The sequence below is a fragment of the Xenopus laevis genome, chromosome 1L, assembly GCF_017654675.1.
Source record: "Xenopus laevis strain J_2021 chromosome 1L, Xenopus_laevis_v10.1, whole genome shotgun sequence".
In the NCBI taxonomy this organism is placed as follows: domain Eukaryota; kingdom Metazoa; phylum Chordata; class Amphibia; order Anura; family Pipidae; genus Xenopus; species Xenopus laevis.
In genome coordinates this window covers 84,383,141-84,402,074 of record NC_054371.1, presented here as the reverse complement: position 1 = coordinate 84,402,074, position 18,934 = coordinate 84,383,141, and the positions used below count along the sequence as shown (strand labels likewise).

At 38.0% G+C, this 18,934-nt stretch overlaps 1 protein-coding gene across 3 annotated transcripts in view; it reads right to left on the bottom strand.

Moving 5' to 3' along the window:
* The window catches only part of abcg2.L (ATP binding cassette subfamily G member 2 (Junior blood group) L homeolog), a 78,603-nt gene that overhangs the window by 52,652 nt on the left and 7,017 nt on the right, over positions 1-18,934 (bottom strand). The window contains exon 1 of one of the 3 annotated variants that reach the window (XM_018247345.2): positions 17,725-17,786. The exons of 1 other annotated variant lie outside the window; for it this stretch is intronic. The gene's annotated coding sequence lies outside the window, so the exon portion shown is untranslated. Of the gene's footprint in view, positions 1-15,354; positions 15,449-17,724; positions 17,787-18,934 lie in introns of those variants that run through there. One more of the 3 variants, XM_018246587.2, reaches the window with a different exon arrangement.

Here is an 18,934-nt window from a genome sequence, read left to right as displayed (position 1 = left end):
TACCAGAGGCCACCCCTTCAGACTAGAGGAAAAGAACTTTCATTTGAAGCAACGTAGGTGGTTCTTCACAATGAGGACAGTAGGGTTGTTGAATGCACTGCTGGGTGATGTTTTGATGGCTGATTCTGTAAATGCTTTTAAGAGTGGCTTGGATGATTTCTTGGACAAGCATAATAACCAAGGTTATTGTGATACTAAAATCTATAGTTAGTATTGACATGGGTATATATAATTTATGTGAGGGTATGGAGGGGTCAGTGTGTGTATGTATAGATGCTGGGTTTTATTTGGAGGGGTTGAACTTGAACAGTTTGTGTAGGGTCCCATGCGGCCCACTAATCAGCTCAGAGTTTATTTATCCTGCTCCAAGGAAGGTGCACAAGTATGTATGATTGTATTTTGTTCCCCTAATTAAAGGGGTTGTTTACTAGGGATGGGCAAATTTGACCCGTTTCGTTGCACCAAAAAATCGCCACAGACGAAATGTCACCGACCCCCATTAAAGTCTATGGGCGACAAAAATGTATAGATGCGCGGCAAAAAAGATTTTTGCCGCACGACGCCGTACAAGTCTATGGGCATCATTTGTGTGGCGAAAAAATGTGGCCATCCCTATTGTTTACCTTTAAATTACAATTTGCATTTCACTTTTTTTTATTTGTGATTTTGAGTTATCCAGTTTGCAATTTCAGCAGATTGCTAGAGTCCAAATTACCCTAGAAACAATAACAAACAAGGGAAAGTTGTGCTCACCACTATTTTTTAAAATCATTAGGCGGGGGTGCAATGAGGGTGTGACCACAAAATACATATAGTCAAATACAAGAGGTCCTCTGCACTCAACCCATTATCAATATATTTAAGACAGAGACATTTTGTGCATACTGATACTGAAAAATGCCTTACCCTTTAAACAACTTTATTGTTTGTCCATATATTGCAATATATTTAAGCTGGCCAGATATGGGATGACTTTGACGTAGTTGGCCAGCTCAAATATATTGCAATATATGGACAAACAATCCCTGTGTTGTTTAAAGGGTAAGGCATTTTTCAGTAGCAGTATGCACAAAATGTCTCTATCTTAAATATATTGATAATGGGTTGAGTGCAGAGGACCTCTTGTATTTGACTATACCCTAGAAACAATGCATTGATTTGAATAAGACTGGAACATGAATATGAGAGGGCCTGAATAGAAATATGAATAATAAAAGTAACTAATAATTTGTTTTTTTAAAAGGTTTTTATTTATGCATTTGTAACATAGAACAAAATGAAACAATACAACATTGGTTCTACAGCATATTGCATTCTTACATTCTAGATATCTCTGGTACACCTGTGTTAATCAAACATTAACAGTTTACTCATAGTGTCGTTTAGCAGGCTAGTAGATGAGGAGAAGCACTCAGCTTCCCTTCTTAATTTTAGAGGAGCAACCAAATGGCATTAGTTTATAGCTTCAACCCATTCACCCCAGATTTTGTCATATTTGTTTGGGCACCCTCTTGCCATATAAGTTGTATCAGTGGGAGGTGGGCCCTGATCAGATTGAGCCAAATGGTAAGTGTTGGAGAGAGGTGGGCCATCCATAGGAGAAGAGCAGATGTGTTGCTGAATCGAGACCAATATCATCTATAATACCAAAAAGGCATGTCTTGGGTGCGAGTATTTTTGGTATGGACGTTGTGTCCTGAATGAGATTTAGGACTTGTTCCCAAAAGTGGTAGACTTGTGGGCACAGCCATATTAGATGGAGGTAGTCAGCCTCAGAGGCACCACATTTAGGGCAACGGGAGGAACAACGAATACCCATATGATGTAGACGTAAGAGAGTCAGGTGGAGCCTATGGATTATTTTAAATCTGATTCATTTATCTCTCGTAGAGATCAAATAGTCATAGCCTCTAACTGTTGCCTCCTCCCAGACCTCGTCATCGAGCTCGTTTCGGAGAGTAGTCTTACTTTTTGTAAGAGTTCTTGTGTGCCTGATTTGGTCTCTGGGCAGCAGTGCCCCGGCGCTGGTCACCTCTTCTAGTGTTCATATACCCCAATGGTGCAACACATGGAAATTCTCCAGGAGTTTGAGGCGGTAGGGCCATTTGACTGAGTCAATGGCCTTGGCTGCATCGAGTGAGACTACAATATGAGAGCCTTTGTTAGTGTGGTTGTTATAGATGTTTTTGACTAGCCTAAGGAGATTTATGTTGGTGGACCTCTTTGGCATAAAGCTGGTTTGATCTGGCTAAATGAATTCCTCAATTACTAGTTTCAGTCTATTAGCAAGGATTTCTGTGAATAACTTGAGTTGAGTAGTGAGGTGGGTTAATAGGAGCCGCACTCAAGTTGGTCCTTGCCTTCTTTAGGTATGACCACAATGAGTGAAAGTGGGGGGATCAGTGACCCCCCATTCGAAAGCTGGAAAGAGTCTGAAGGCAAATAATTGAAAAAAAAATGAAGGCCAATTGAAAAGTTGCTTATCATTAGCCATTCTATATATACTAAAAGTTAACTTAAAGGTGAACCATCCAAGTTTGTTACTCAAATGTACCACCAATCATTTTCTTCAATAATCCAGGCCCATTTATGTGGATGTTTGTGAGAGCATATATAGCATTGGATGCACTGCTATAGCAAGTAATGTTACAGTTAAAAGGAATGGTTTATGTGCCACTTTTTATTCCGTGAACTTTTAGCACAATGATCATGGTAATCAATTATTTGGTACCACTGGTTTCCTCTATTATTGTGAAAAATAAATAAAAGTGTTGTTGTAGGTGTTGTTGAATGTGTTTAAATACTAGCAGTCCTTAACATTCACTGCACTCTAATAAACTCCAGCTTGCAAGTCTGTGGCTTGGCTTGACTGGTATATTTGAACAAGTCTAATTTATGAACTTCCATGTCTCTGCCTTAATAAAAGTTCCTAAAGGTTTTCATTCTTGTTTACATTGTATGTAAAATGTTGTATATATTAGCTTTTAACACAATCTCCATTTTTATGTATAATAATGACAAAAGTCAAGTGCTTAACTGAAGGCTTGGTACAATGCATTTAGTAGATTTCCTGAACTTTTATCTACTAAGTTGAACAAGACAATGATTATATTAATTTATTGCTGCAGTGAACATATTGGCACATTGAACCCCATCCAACAATGGAACAGTGACCTCAAAAGTTAGAGGGAGGTGGAAGCACACAAAAACCCTGCACAACTATCAAGGACCCATATGTCTCAAAACATATAGTTTGCATTAACAGCTATAATGCTACTACCACCCGCTGTGATAAAATATTTACTGGTAGGAGTTACATTTTTGAGCCACATAGTCTGCTATACATACTTGTATAATAAGCACAATCTGGTTAATTGCAGGTTAGATCCCTGGGTGGAGTGCTCAACACCCACATTCCTATGACCCTACCAGCAATGATTGGCATTGTCTAATATAGTTTTTAAAATCTGTGAAGCATTCCTGCAGCAAATATACGAGACCCAACCTACCACCAAAACGCACTGCATAACAATGGTAAAAACTGGCTGTAACTAAAACAGATTCTCTGCTGTTACAGTAGTGGAATTTTAATCACAGGCACAAGTAACAATTATCAAAATGCCAAGTGTACAATAGGGGGCACATTTACTAAGGGTCGAATATTGATGGGTTAATTAACCCTCGATATTCGACCATCGAAGTAAAATCCTTTGACTTCAAATATTGAAGTCGAAGGATTTACCGCAAATACTTCGATCAAATGAAAAATCATTTGCTCGAAATGATTAAATCCTTCGAATCGAACGATTCTAAGTATTTTAATCCATCGATCGAAGGATTTTCCTTCGATCAAAAAAAGCTTAGAAAGCTTATGGGGAAGGTCCCCATAGGCTAACATTGTAGCTCGGTAGGTTTCAAGTGCCGAAGTAGCTAGTCAAAGTTTTTTTGAAAGAGACAGTACTTCGACTATCGAATAGTCGAAGATTTTTAGTTCAAATCGTTCGATTCAAAGTCGTAGTCGAAGGTCGGAGTAGCCTATTCGATGGTCGAAGTACCCAAAAAAAGACTTCGAAATTCTACGTTTTTTTACTTCGAATCCTTCACTCGAGCTTATTAAACGTGGCCCCTTAGGGTGTTATTTATCAAAATCCGAATTGATCGAATTATTTTCTGAAATATACTCCGACCAAATCCGCATGGGTTATTTCCCCTTATTTTTCTGTTTTTTTGCCCAAAAAACACAAAATATTCAGATTTTTTCATGAAACCCAGATCAGGATATCTTCTGAACTTCTATACCACGTCAGGTGTTTTAGACTCGGGCGGTATCACAAAAAAATCTTTTTACTGTTTAAAAAATCAATTTGGCAGTTACAACAATGTTTACAGCAAGAACATCAGCATTTAAAACAATGATATACATACCACCTAATGATATAGATATCATTGTTATATATGTTGATGTTCTTGCTGTAAACATTGTTGTAACTGCCAAATTGATTATTTTAAACAGTAAAAAGATTTTTTTGTGATACCACCCGAGTCTAAGACAAACCTGACATTTGTTATAGTGAGTATCTGATTACTCTATGTAGGGGTAACCTTAGGTTTTTTGCACCTAATCATATATAAGCACTGCGTATCTTGACAGCGCTATATAAATAAATAAAAATGATGATGATATTGCCTAATACTTTATATGCCCTCTGTATCTGTATTTTTGTATCTTCTGGACTTCTCCCATAGACTTATATACAACCTTGGCAGATCTGAGATGCCAGATTTTCGGATTCAGACTTTTTCCATTCTTGGGGAATGATAAATCACAAAAAAAATCGGATTTTATATCCAAAAAAAACGATTTACATACAAGGGCTTAATGCTTTTTGATAAGGAGGCTTTGCTACATCTTGTCAATACTCCTGTGATACTATCCATCTTCACAAGATGAGCTACACTGCTATTTTTGTATTCTTGTATTTAGTGTCAGAGATGAGGGGCTCAAGCCTATGAAAGAATGCTGGAACTCACTAGGGGTCAATTATGACAGCAAATGCATTTGTGCCTGTTTTGTGTCCTGCGTTAAGAGCAGGGAACTGGTTCCTGGTTGTAAAAAGTGCGCACTTCTGCTTTAACCTGCTGTGTCTTTTTTTTATACAAAAGATTAAATGTAATGACTATTCTCAATTACAGTAATCCACAAAGTCTTGGATTGACTTTAGAATCACCCTTATCAAGTAACTAAATGAACTATGCGGTTTGCTACTATAAAAAGGCTCCCTATTACACAGAGAGATTACCTTGAAATAAGTTCAGTAACAAAAAGGACTCGGTGTGCATTGAGCTGAAGTTCTAATATTTCTGCTTCAGGCATTTTATGGCATACGTGACTGATTGTTGTTCTTGTCTGTTATAAGATTGCCTACTTGACACTTGGGGATTATGGGGCATGTTTACTAACATTGGAGATAAATATCTGGAGATGTAGCAACCAGATCAGATCTTTGCTTTTGTTTTCTAAGTTCTAAGTGGCTGTTTAATTGCTGATTGTTTGCCATTGGCAACATCTCCAGAAATCTCTCCAGATATTTTTCTCCAACTTTAGCGGAGACAAGCAATCTTTGTATGATCTTCATGTAGTCTTTACAAAACTCAATATTAATATTTCTTCTCAACATTACAACATTTTGAATTTTTTTACAGTTTTACATTTAAAGTTTGTCCTGTGAGAACTCCATTTGCCATTAAGGAGACTAAGATCAGTTACCTTATGTTAGGGATGCACCAAATGCACCATTTTTGATTCGGCCGAACCCCCGATTCCTTCACGAAAGATTTGACCGAATAACGAAGCAAAACCTAATTTGCATATGCAAATTGGGATGGGAAAAATTTTACTTCCTTGTTTTGTGACAAAAAGTCACACAATTTTCCTCCCGCCCCTAATTTGCATATGCAAATTAGGTTTCGGATTGGGTTCGGTCGGGCAGAGGATTCAGGTGAATCCTGCTGAAAAAGGGCTGAATCCCGAACTAAATTCTGGATTCGGTGTATCCCTACCTCATATATTCTTGTGTATTTGAACACACATTTTCAAAATCGATGAAACATAAAATATCTACACTAACTTATGCCTGATTTTTAAATGTTCCAATATTTTGGTGATTGCAGAAGGTCTTAAACCTCTGGAATTATGGGGGAAAACACTGCGTTGTGGTTAAAAATCATGACAAATTGCATCCAAAATTACAATTTGCACACTGTCCTTGAGGTCGTGAATAATCCCTATAGTATTACAGTACAGTGGGAAATATTTAAAAACAACTTGACATTGTATGACGTTTTTAATAGATCAGACCATGTTAATTATTTTCTACAGCCAGTTTCCAGTATTATTGTGTCAAAAGTCACCTGCTTTACTGGTTTAGGTGTAGCACAGTGCATAAGCACAGTGCATAAAAGTATTGGGAGGTCATGCACTTCATGCAATTCAGTGAACTCTTACCTGCAATAAGTAGCTTGACTGGTATTTCTAGTTCATGAATTTCTATGTACAGTGGTAGGTTTCCCATAGATTATCTGTTGCTCTTCCTGCTGCAGTTGGCCCCCACCTGCAATGAGCAGTGTCCCCCAGTCTAAAATGGTACAGTGATCCCCAGCGCATGCAGTTAATTTTGGCCTTTTATTAGTTTAGTGATCGATATTCTATACGGTAGAAGTGAACTAAAAAATTATATAATTTCAGTTAACCATGCAGTATCTACAGGTATGAGATCCGTTATCCAGAAACCCATTATCTGGTTGATCCGAATTATAGAAAGGCCGTCTCCCAAAGACTCCATTTTATTCCAATAATTAAAAAATTTTTTTCTTTGTAATAATAAAACAATACATTGTGCTTGATCCAAATGAATTAATCCCTATTGGAAGCAAAAACGGCCTATTGAGTTTATGTAATATATACATGATTTTCTAGTAGACTCAAGGCATGAAGATCCAAATTATGGAAAGATCTGTTATTCAGAAAACCCCATGTCCTGAGCATTCTGGATAACAGGTCCCATACCTGTATAATTGTAGTGCCTTAATATCTCATACTGGTGTTTATCTGACACAACCAGGTATTCATTTTTCTAAGTGTGAGCTGAAAAGCTTCCTGTGGACAAACACAAAAGCAAAGAGAGGCCAACAGTATACCAGATATGATTAATTAATGTAGCTGATTCTTTTGACAACCTTGGGATTCTCTGCATTTATTTAAGCGGAACACCTGTTGCGTGCAGAGAGGAACAAAGAAAAAAAAAACATGGTTACAAAATGTACTCGTAGGTGAATGAATAGGCGTGTCTTAAATGTCTGCTCTTAAGTAACTGAACTGAGAAACCTAGGAAGTGTTACATCATGCACGTGCTTCCACGTGTTATAATCGCCTCAAGAATCACGTTGGAAGTTACTGTGCCGCTTTAACTACTCCCCTCGTGTTCAGAATCACCATTATATTAGGGTTTTTTAGCCTGCTATACAGGAGTTTACTCTGAGACACATAATCTGGTTACAAAATAATTTTAATTACTGTTATCCTTTGTAGGAACAGCATCCACTGTATTAAGGGTAGGGACACACTGGGCGATTTGGGGAGTTTTAGTCGCCTGGCGACTAATCGCCGCGACTTTTCTCCCCGAATGCCTCCCCTCGCTCTGCGCCTGGCTAAAATGAAAAATCGCCTGCGGTAATCACACGCGGCGATTCGTTTTCCGAAATCGCCCGAAGTTGCCTCACGAGGAAACTTCGGGCGACTTCGGAAAACGAATCGCCGCGTGTGATTAGCGCAGGCGATTTTTCATTTTAGCCAGGCGCAGAGCGAGGGGAGGCATTCGGGGAGAAAAGTCGCTGCGATTAGTCGCCAGGCGACTAAAACTCTCCAAATCGCCCAGTGTGTCCCTACCCTAAAGATGTTCATGGAGACCCACCTAACCTTTTAATTGCCAGCAACATAGACACTAATCTGAGATGATTTAAGTAAAAGGGACGACACAATGGATTATTTAAAGGCAACAGTGTTTTTTAAATTTCTGGCAAGTTAGGCATTTATTAAACCTTTCCTTACAAAATTCTCTTGTTGGACTGGATTTTGAAATATTTATAAATGAATGTAACATTTAACTGTATTTCGGTCACAGAAAGCCAAGATGATATCTTTATAATTTCGAACAGAACAAAAAATATATACTAAAGATATAACATTTTTTCTAAATGTTGCTCACCAACCGCTATGGATATTGATGCCAGTGCCCTCAAACAGGTGCTTATTTTTGCATTCCTGGTTTGGGTGCAAATTTTGGTTGCATAAAAAAAAAACATGTACTGCCAAGCAGAGCATATATATATATATATATATATATATATATATATATATATATATATATATATAGTTTATATATAATCTGAGTTTATTCAGAAGCAAGCACCTTATTTTTCTCTCTATATGCCTGGTTGTACAGGCTTAAATGTTGGCCTTTAGCTCCCTCAAGCAGACAACAGAAGTATTGCATAGGATATCCTGGAGCAGTTTTGCATGCAGTGAAAACTAAATTAGTAAGTGATTTAGGGGCAGATTTGAATGGGAGGTTATTTAAGAACTTAAAAAATTCTAAGGTCTAAAATGCAAACAAATATTACCAACTCCAAAACTGGAATGGAATTCGAATCGAATCTCGAAAACGTGAATTGAGTTTTATCTCTGAAAAAAACTTGAATGTCAGGAAGGTTATTAACATCTTCAAATGGGTCACTGGACCTCTGCCATTGACTTATAAATAAACTTAGCAGGTTTTAGGTGGCGAATAGTCAAATTTGAATTGTTCCAAGGGTCAAGGTTTGATAAATCTCGATTTTCAATTTGAATCGAGTTTGGATTATTCCCAATTCGAATTTGAGAGTTTTAACCAAAAATACAATTAGAGAATTCAAATTCAAATTGTAATAAAAACTACGTACACTGGTGGTCTAGCCGGCCGGCGGGGGCGCTCGCCGGACTCTCGGCGGGGACGCCCACCATGCAGTTCTTCACTCCCTGATTCGCCGGTGAACTAAGGGGGCGCACGGTGCACCTCTGCTATTTTTATAGGCACGCGGGCAATGGCGCGAAGCATTCTGGGTATGTAAAGGGCCATTCCACTGGTCTTCGGTGCACGTGATAGGATCGTGTTTCCTGGTGCTCCTGAGCCTTGTGCTATATGTTTGCTGTATCCTGAACCTGTTTGATTCCTGTTGTGACCCCTGCATGGCTATTTTGACTTCTGGATCCTGACCCCTGCCTGATTACCAACTACCTCTTCTGATTAACCCTCTGATTGACTTCCTGGTTTGACCCTTGCCTGCCTGACTACGTTTATTCTCTGCCTGCCTCGACCCGGCCTGATCTGACTACTCTTTTGCCTAACGCCTTGTACTACGACCTTCTGTCCAAAGACTTTGCTTTACAGTCATGCCCCTCTGCCTATCCAGAACCCTCATCTTGCACCTCGCGTTTAAGTCCAGGTGGCATCCAAGTAAGCCGAGGGCTCCTCCCGAGGCCCAAAGGCGGTCACACTACTCGTGAAGCACGAGCAGAGACCAGGGTGCCTGGTGTTTATTCTGGTGTTGGGTGCCGACCGTGACACAAATTTACTATTTAACCCTTAATAAATCTGCCCATTAGTGTGAACCAGGGGTGATTCTGCATCAGAGTTTTTCAAAATAAAAAATAAAGTATATTTTTCAATATGTGTTTAGTTCATCTAAGGAATAGGAATCACAGCACCATTCTGTATAGTTGTGAAACCGGTGGTGTGGGTCCAGTATTTTGACTGACCAATTGGGCCTTATCTGCCATCACTGAGCAATTTTGCTCTAGAGCAATTAGCTATATGTGTACTGCATGTAGAATACTAAAAGGTCAAGCAAAAGTTTAATTGGTTGCTGTTATTGTTCTCGGGGAAAATGTGCCCATAGTTAGTAAATGAGCCACATGGCACCAGCAAAGAATAATAGTCATAAGGCAGTGGTTGTTTCTTGACTTTTTTAAATTATTTTATTTTATTTTTGTGCTAAAAGAGGGATTTTGAACAGAGGCATACTTGTATAAAGTACAGTACAGGTATGGGATCCGTTATCTGGAAACCCGTTATCCAGAAAGCTCCAAATTACAAAACGGTCTATGGTCTCCCATAGACTTTTTTTTTTTTTTTTTTATCCACATAATCCAAATTTTTAAAGATTATTCCCTTTTACTCTGTAGTAAAACAGGACCTTGTACTTGATCCAAACTAAGATATAATTAATCCTTATTCGAAGCAAAACCACCCTATTATTTAATGGTTAAATGATTTTCTAGTAGATTTTCTAGGTATGAAGATCCATATTACAGAAAGATTTGTTATCCTGAAAACCCCAGGTTCCGAGGATTTCGGGTAACAGGTCCCATACCTGTATATGGATATCTTCCCCCTTGGTATATTGAGCTATTTGTAGAAGCACTAGTGATACTTTAATATTTTAATTGACATTAAACTTAATTTGCGACTTATTACATGGTCGTAAATTACAGTAGGTTTAGACAAATAATTTGGTGCTTTATATTTTACACATTAGTAACTTTTTACAGTACAGGTATGGGACCTGTTATACAGAATACTTGGAACCTAGAATGCTTGGAACCTAGACTTTTCCATACCATAAGTCTACTAGGAAATAATATAAACATTAAATAAAGCCAATAGGCTGGTTTTGCTTCCAATAAGGATTCATTATATCTTAGTTGGGATCAAGTACAAGGTACTGTTTTATTATTACAAAGAAAAAGGAAATAGTTTTTAAAAATTCAGATTATTTGGATAAAATGTAGTCTATGGGAGATAGCCTTTCCGTAATTCGAAGCTTTCTGGATAACAGGTTTCCAAATAACGGATCTCATACCTGTTTTAACTGTTTTACAAAGCTTCTTTGTGCATATTTGCTGTACTGACTTGTATAGTACAACAAGCAAATATGGTGCAAGCACATGCAAATAAAAATAAACGTATATTTTGCCCGGCCATGCTAAAAGCCCGTGTAGTAGAAGCATGTTATCTGCTATGCAGAATACTTGTGAGCTGGGATTCTCTGGATAGGGTTTATTTTTTGCATTGCCACATCTAAAATCAAATAAAACACATTTAAGCATAACCACAATTGCCTTACATATTTATGTACACCTAGATTCCTGGTTGAGTATATTCTTTAAGCAATACTAAACATATCTCTTTTGAGTTCTCAGCAACTAAATATCACCATGCCTGTGGTTATACTGAATAACATCTATGTTGGCCAAAGTTAATAGCAAGTCCCTTGACTTGATGCTCTCTGAAACTAACCAGAAACTTACCGAAAACAAAGTGAATGGGGATTGACATCAGGAACAGAACTAGGAGTAGGCAGGGTGCCTAGGGTGCAATGGTGGGGTGATGCTAGGCACATACCTCTTCTGTCTGCCTACCCGAATTCTGGCTATTTTGTAGCTCATCATGCTCCCTCCTGCTTCTCCCCCATGCCCCTCATATTTTATTTTGAGCAGGTATTAGCACAGTGGGGGGAATCAGTGATTTATTTTGTGTGGGCGGTAGAAGCGGGTTGGTGGTGTGACATATGGGGGGTGCAGGGCAACGAATGGGGTCCTGCCTTGAACACCTGTGCTGATATACAGCACATTTAACATGTGGAAAGCAAACTATGTGATCAAATCTCGAATTGATTTGCTTATGTAAAAAACATGAGAGAGCTATAGCATGGTATGGCTGACATAACATACACAATTTCCATAACCAATTTGTGTATGTAAAATGTATTAGAGGTATGGAATGGTATGGTTAAAACAGTTAAGGTTTCAGAAGCAAATTAGTTGACATATTGGACACAGACATATTGTAATCCCCATAAATCAAATAAAGCTTCACTTATTGCCATTCAATCAAAATCCTGCAACAGCATCTATGAGCATGCATGATTTGGGAAATAGAGGTGCATCAGTATTTTTAAGCATTTTTATCAATAGTTATACTGTGTGTGCACTGTTCTTATCTTTTTGGAACCTCACCTTTGGCCAAAGTGGGAAACATTAAGGTTTTGCTCAATTGCCATTTTATGTGGCTTGCTGGACATGTCAGTCTGTTATGTTAGCTCATATTAGATTGAACTTTTCTGAGCCTCAATTTTGGGACAATTCAGATTAAATTACACATTTTGATTTTTTTTCCTTGGATCTACTATTTGGTTTATTGGAAATGATTGATTTAATTTCTTTCCCCATCTTCAATCTGGGAATTCAATGCTATAAAAATAATGATAAGACGAACAGACTAGTTTAATCTAAAACAACAACCATGAGCCTGAATACTGATTTCAGACAAACTGAAATGCTGTAGCTATCAAGCAAATTAGTCTAATTTTAGTGCTAAAACTATTATTTGCATTTTTCCAGAGTGTCATCAGCAATTTTCTGGAAGCAATACATTGCCTAAGAATGACATGATGTCGTTTGGAAGATTGACATATTAGTAAGGGTAAGCCATGATGAGACCCATAGATGACAATTCTGCTTGATATAACTTCTCTCTGGGGCCAGCAGTCCACTTAGATACTGACATCCAAAAATAACCTTTTTCTATCTATCATAACATTGTCTTTGAATGCTATTTATAATTTTGCCATAAAAGTATTTGCCTGATGATTTTACCTTTCTTACTACCCTGTTCCTCTATGAGGGGGCTGCCATATTTGTGCAGCAGTAGTGTGTTGGCATTAGAAACTTATTTGATTTATCTTTAACGGAGACACATAGGATAAATGACCCCCCCCCCCCCATTTGTTAGGCAATAATGTATACTATATGGTGATGGTTTTACTTTTGGCCAAAAATGAATATTGTATCATAATTAACCCATTTATTTGAGCTTCCCATATATCTCTGGTCCCTGTTTTAAATGAAGGGTGGGTGTGTACTAACGGTTCCTGCCCAGAAGCACATTAGGAGGGTGACAGCCAATCAACAGCTCTGCAGTCACACAAACAAAGGCAGTCTTCAGTTCCTTGTCAGGTTAGCCTAGCTGCTAATTGGTTCCTATCTTACAGTGCAGTGTGCGGAGTGCTGCCAGCTCCCCTGCAAAGACTGGGAAAAGAGGCAGGAGGAAGTGGAACAGATGGGCAGGACTAGCAGAAATTTTCAATAAAGTAACCAGAAACACTACTTATTAAAGCACATTCCTTCTATATTTAAAAGAGTAAAATGCACTGGTACATTCTTGTTTTTTACATTAAATTTCTTCTTTAACTATAAAATGCCTACTTTGAAGCAATATGGGTCTGCAAACAGGAGATTTGTCAAAAAGCTTAACGTCCCCTTTAATACATCAGCTCCAACACAGTGATATTTATAGCAGTACACAATCACATTAAGTTCCATCCCTTGGGCTTCTGCCTAATTGCCTTTTGCTAATGGCACAGTACAAGGTTCACTTACAAGAGAACAGTCTGACATTTTACATGTAGCAGGGCAGATATTTTGCAGATCACTTTTCACATATTACTAAAGCTGCACTCATATGAAAAAGGTTGGGAACCCCTCTCAGCCTGCATAATAATTTACTCCACTTTCAACAACAAAAATAACAGTGGTATGTATTTCATTTCCCAGGAACATCTTAGTACTGGGGTGTTTTCTGAACAATGATTTTTAGTGAAGCACGAAATTGGTTGGATTAGCTTTAAGCTTTGAACTTCATTGTCAGGAGTGTCCAATTATGAGAAAAGACATTTAAGGTGGCCAATAACAAGTTCCTCCTCTAAAGAGTGACAGCATGGGATCCTCAAAACAACTCTCAAAAGATCTGAAAACAAAGATTGTTCAGTATCATGGTTAAGGGGGAGGCTACAAAAAGCTATCTCAGAGGTTTAAACGATCAGTTTCAACTGTAAGGAATGTAATCAGGAAATGGAAGACCACAGGCACAGTTGCTGTAAAACCCAGGTCTAGCAGGCCAAGAAAAATACAGGATCGGGATATGCGGAGGATTGTGAGAACCCAAAGATCACCTCCAAAGACCTGCAAGAACATCTTGCTGCAGATGGTGTATCTGAACATCTTTCTACAATTCGGTGCAATTTGCACAAAGAACATATGTTTGGCACAGTGATGAGAAAGAAGCCCTTTCTGCACTCACGCCACAAACAGATTTGCTTGTTGTATGCAAAAGCTCATTTAGACAAGCCACAGTCATTTTGGAACAAAGTGCTTTGGACTGATGAGACAAAAAATTAGTTATTTGGTCATAACAAAAAGCGCTTTGCATGGTGGAAGAAGAACACAGCATTCCAAGAAAAACACCTGCTACATACACATATGTCAAATTTGGTGGAGGTTCCATCATGCAGTGGAGCTAGTTCAGGGACTGGGGCCCTTGTTAAAGTTGAGGGTCGGATGAATTCAACCCAATATCAACAAATTATTCAGGATAATGTTCAAGCATCAGTCACAAAAGTTGAAGTTACGCAGGGGTTGGATATTCAAGACAATGACCTTAAACACACTTCAAAATCTACAAAGGCATTTATGCAGAGGGAGTACAATATTCTGGAATGGCCGTCACAGACTTGAATATCATCGAAAATGTATGGGATGATTTGAAGAGCGTGCCAGGGGAAGCAGTTTGGTGTGGAGCCCTGTACTCACCGCATGCTTATCACAATCATTACCCAAGTGTAATTATACTCCTATGTCAGTTGTTCACTGCACCTGCCAATGCTATGGGCATACATGCAGCCCTATACATCTTACATTCTTATATTCAGTACCTCCCTAAGCTCTAATTTACCATCTATTTTTTTGCTTTGACCCATCTTATTTTAGTCAAGTGGGAGAAAGAAGAGCATGGCTTGGGTTCTGTCATGTTTGGCATTTTCACCATCAGTGTTTGGCTCCCTGGCAGATATTGCTAAGCAGGACCATGATCATTGTATTGTTATTTTGGTTTTGGCTTCCAGTGCACTTACTTCTGGTCACTGTCAGGGAGCCAGACACCAGATGTGACACAGCCAGGTACAGGGGAAGTGGTTGAGGGTTTTTAAACCATTGCTGCTATGCAGTTGGGGTGTGGGCAAGAGACCCCTCCTTAAGAAAGGACAAGGAGTTTAATTTGCCTTTAAAATTGGTCGGTGCTGCTCTATACTAACTGAATCATACTGCCACAAGAAAAAAAAAACAAAGAAAAAAACAGAAAAAGTAGCACAGATGAAGTGTTTTGCCATATGTATATAAGGTATATGCCTACAGATTTCTCTTACCTGCTCTGAGCCAGGGAACTCACTGGAGCTGTAGCAGCATGTGCTTCTAACCACCAAGTGTGTAGGAATAATCTCTAATGCACCTGGTTGTCCTAACAACCTATTTCTGCAGCCTTAGAAATCCCTGGTGATGTCATTTACTTTCCAACCAATCACAAGCATGCATAATTTTGTCTTTTACATTTTTTTTGTGTAAATGCGCAAAGAGATACTGCCATGGTGATCTTGAATTTGGTGATGTTACATGTGCAGTACCCTCCGTAGCATATTTTTATTTTGTAATGTACTTTGTAATGTACTTTTTTTTCTTTAATTTATTAACGGAAACATTTGCTAAACAACTTCTGTTTATCATTTATTGTATCTTTACTTTTTAAAACAGGCACTTAAGTCGTGTTGCTCATGCCACCTTACTGTCAGTTTATTTGGAGTGCTATTTAATTTTCAGTTGCCACAGACATTTCTCTTTCAATGAATAGGCTATTAAAGGAAAACTATACCCCCAAAATGAATACTTAAGCAACAGATAGTTTATATCAAATTGAATGACATATAAAAGAATCTTACCAAACTGAAATATATATTTACATAAATCTTGCCCTTTTACATCTCTTGCCTTGAGCCACCATTTCGTGACTCTATCTGTGCTGCCTCAGAGATCACCTGACCAGAAATACTACAACACTAACTGTAACAGGAAGAAGTGAGGAAGCAAAAGGCAGAACTCTGTCTGTTAATTGGCTCATGTGACCTAACATGTGGTTTGTATGTGTGCACAGTGAATCTTACGATCCCAGGGGGCGGCCCTTATTTTTTAAAATGGCAATTTTCTATTTATGATTACCCAATGGCACATACTACTAAAAAAGTATATTATTATGATAATGGTTCATTTACATGAAGCAGGGTTTTACACATGAGCTGTTTTACTCAGTATCTTTTAATAGAGACCTACATTGTTTGGGGGGTATAGTTTTCCTTTAATGCAAATGTGAATACACTTTTCACAATATGCATCATAAAATTAGACGGGTGCATAAATTTGGGCAACCCAACAGAGATATTACATCAATACTCAGATGAGCCTCCTTTTGCAAATGTAACAGCCTCTAGACGCCTCCTATAACCTTTGATGAGTATCTGAATTCTGGATGGTGGTATTTTTGACAATTCGTCCATACAAAATCTCTCCAGTTCAGTTAAATTTGATGGCTGCCGAGCATGGACAGCCTGCTTCAAATCATCCCATAGATTTCAGTGATATTCAAGTCGGGGGACTGTGATGCCCATTACAGAATATTGTACTTCTCCCTCTGCATAAATGCCTTTGTAGGTTTAGAAGTGTGTTTAAGGTTATTGTCTTGTTGGAATATTCAACCCTTGCGTAATTTATACTGCTAAATGTAGGACTAGTGTTGCCCTTAGTATTAAATGTAGGTTTAGTACCCTGCTGTGCCGCAGTCCACTAGTCTGCATGCACAAGAAAGTATACCAATGTCAAACTGAACCAAAATAAATCGATAGATATTTATATTTCATATAGCATTAGTCTCCATTCCCCAAGGTACAGACCTAAAGTGAAACTCGAGATCAGAAAAACATGCAAATATAAACAATTGTACTGCTTGGCAAACATAAGAAAAACACACACACGTGTACCTGCCTGCCTTATGTTCTGTATCTATAATTGCATTTTCCATGTAATTTAGTTATATGTTACTGAATTAATTTTGTACTGAGGTTTTGAACGCAATCAATAATGGTCTTAATTTATTATTTTTTCTTTTACTTCATAGCTTGTATTTGTACCCACAGGGCAGAGGGAGGTACAGAGCCTAAAAAGAACTGCTACTTACAATCGGATGCTGACACTTTTTCTAAAACAAACAAAAGGCAAAGGAAAGCAGGTTTGCAAGACTACACCTTCCAGCTAAGGTGGCAACATGATGAGAGTAGTAGCTTAACATTAGTTTCTATAGATGGTACATTTCTCACAATCTCTCGTCTCTGCTATTCATTTTACATTTTTAAGTATTACAGCAAAAAATAGAAAACACCACTGTAGATATGAAAACTCAATGAATCATAGATAAAAACATCATTTTGCTTACTATAACTGAACTGAACAAAATATCTGCACAACATAACCAGCCATAAGTTGAGTACGTGAGAGCACATGAAAACCATGTCCTTTTTTGGAAAAATGATTATAAACTGGCAGCTTCAGCATTGCAGTAAAAGAAAAGCTTGCAAGAATATTGTCAGTTTCTATAGAATTCTACAATTTTGTTCTTCAAGCATGTATCAGCATATACATTGGAAGAAATTGCTGCCAGTGGAGGAACAAATATTAGCACAAAAGCACATTACCTATATGCAGTCAGCCATGTTTGCTAGAGGAATTATACAAGACCACTCCGGAACCTAAATGCAGACAGGATGCAGCAAGTATTTTAACCCATTAGCATACCAAAGTCAAGCTCTACTGGGAAGTCTGTCTCCTATTACATCACACAGAGGATAACAAAAGCCCATTCAGTTTCTCTTATATGCACAGCAAAATAAGGAGAACATATGAAACCTGATTATTCAATACAGCAGAGAAGACAGCCCTGCATAGCTATAGGTTTATTGCTCTGTTTCAGCAATTCCAATTTAATTACACTTGAGATTACAGCACAGAATCAGACCCAAAGTCAACAGTTATTTTAACTTCTGGCTGAAAGCTTGCAAGCATGATCACATTAACATTAAACTGCTCATATCATTTAGTAATTAAAGTATTTTATATGATGGACAATTCTAAGCAACTTTTCAATTGGTCTCCCATATTTATTTATTTTTATAGTTTTTGAATTATTTTCCTTCTTCTGACTCTTTCCAGCATTTAAAGGTCACTAACCCCATCTAAAAAACAAAAGCTCTTTAAGGCTACAAATTTATTGTTATTTGCTTCTTTGTATTACTCATTTTTCAATTCAGACCTCTCCTATTAGTATTCCAGTCTCTGCATGGTTGCTAGGGTAATTTGGCCCTAGCAACCAGATTGCCTAAATTGCAAAAAAAAACACATTTTAAAAATGAAAACCAATTGCAAAGTGTGTTGGAATATCACTCTCTAAATCATACTAAAAGTTGATTTAAAGGTGAGCAACCCCTTTTAAGAAGAAATGAACTCAACGTTTAACCTTTTACTGGTCCTCCCTAACTACAACAGAAACCCTACTGCCTGCATTTTGATGCACTGGGATTGCTTAACCCAGGCAGCACTTTATTCAAGGGATGCTCTGAAACTGAGCACAAAGGCCTGCCGCCATCTGCAATAGCAGAACGCAGTGTGCAAAGTGCCAAAAAAACTGTGCATTCTGTGCACTCTGCTTTCTGCTTTGTAAATGACCCCAGTGTTTCTAAACTGTCTCACAAACACACCCAGCTGCAAAACAAATAGTATAGTTGTGGTCTCCCCAGCAAACCTAAATGGGCCATTTATAATATAATATTTATCATATTCCTATAATAGTTATAATCTGTCATAAGAATACCTGCTGTTAGGTATGTTATGGTGAAAGTTGTATTCTCT